A 404-nucleotide genomic window follows, 5' to 3' on the forward strand; every position below is an offset into this window, starting at 1 on the left:
CACTGCAGTCTCCATGTCGGCATCGTTGGACTCTTCCACGTGGGCATCATCCGCTAACATTTCAGGGCAATTATAAGAAGAAGTGGAATGAGACCCGATAAGAATCGACGGGTGTGATGTTTCAGGCAACTTTGTGCTAGTAGATCTTTTTGAGGCGACCTTCGCTGTTCGTCTGATGGTTGAAGGAACAGAGTCGGGTGTGGGTTATTCATGGTTGGCTTTCCATCAACAAAGTGATTAGAACAATCAAAGGTTTCATGTCCATTCGAGTCCTCGCTTAATATTTTTTCTCCAGATTTCAAACTTCTTTGGGTCTTTAGGAAACCGATGCCAAATAAGATCGCCCTCCACGAGGCGGCGCTTGACACACAAATGAAGATATCTTCTGTCGTTATCACAGCCGC

The sequence above is a fragment of the Montipora foliosa genome, chromosome 2 (genome assembly GCF_036669935.1).
Source record: "Montipora foliosa isolate CH-2021 chromosome 2, ASM3666993v2, whole genome shotgun sequence".
In the NCBI taxonomy this organism is placed as follows: domain Eukaryota; kingdom Metazoa; phylum Cnidaria; class Anthozoa; order Scleractinia; family Acroporidae; genus Montipora; species Montipora foliosa.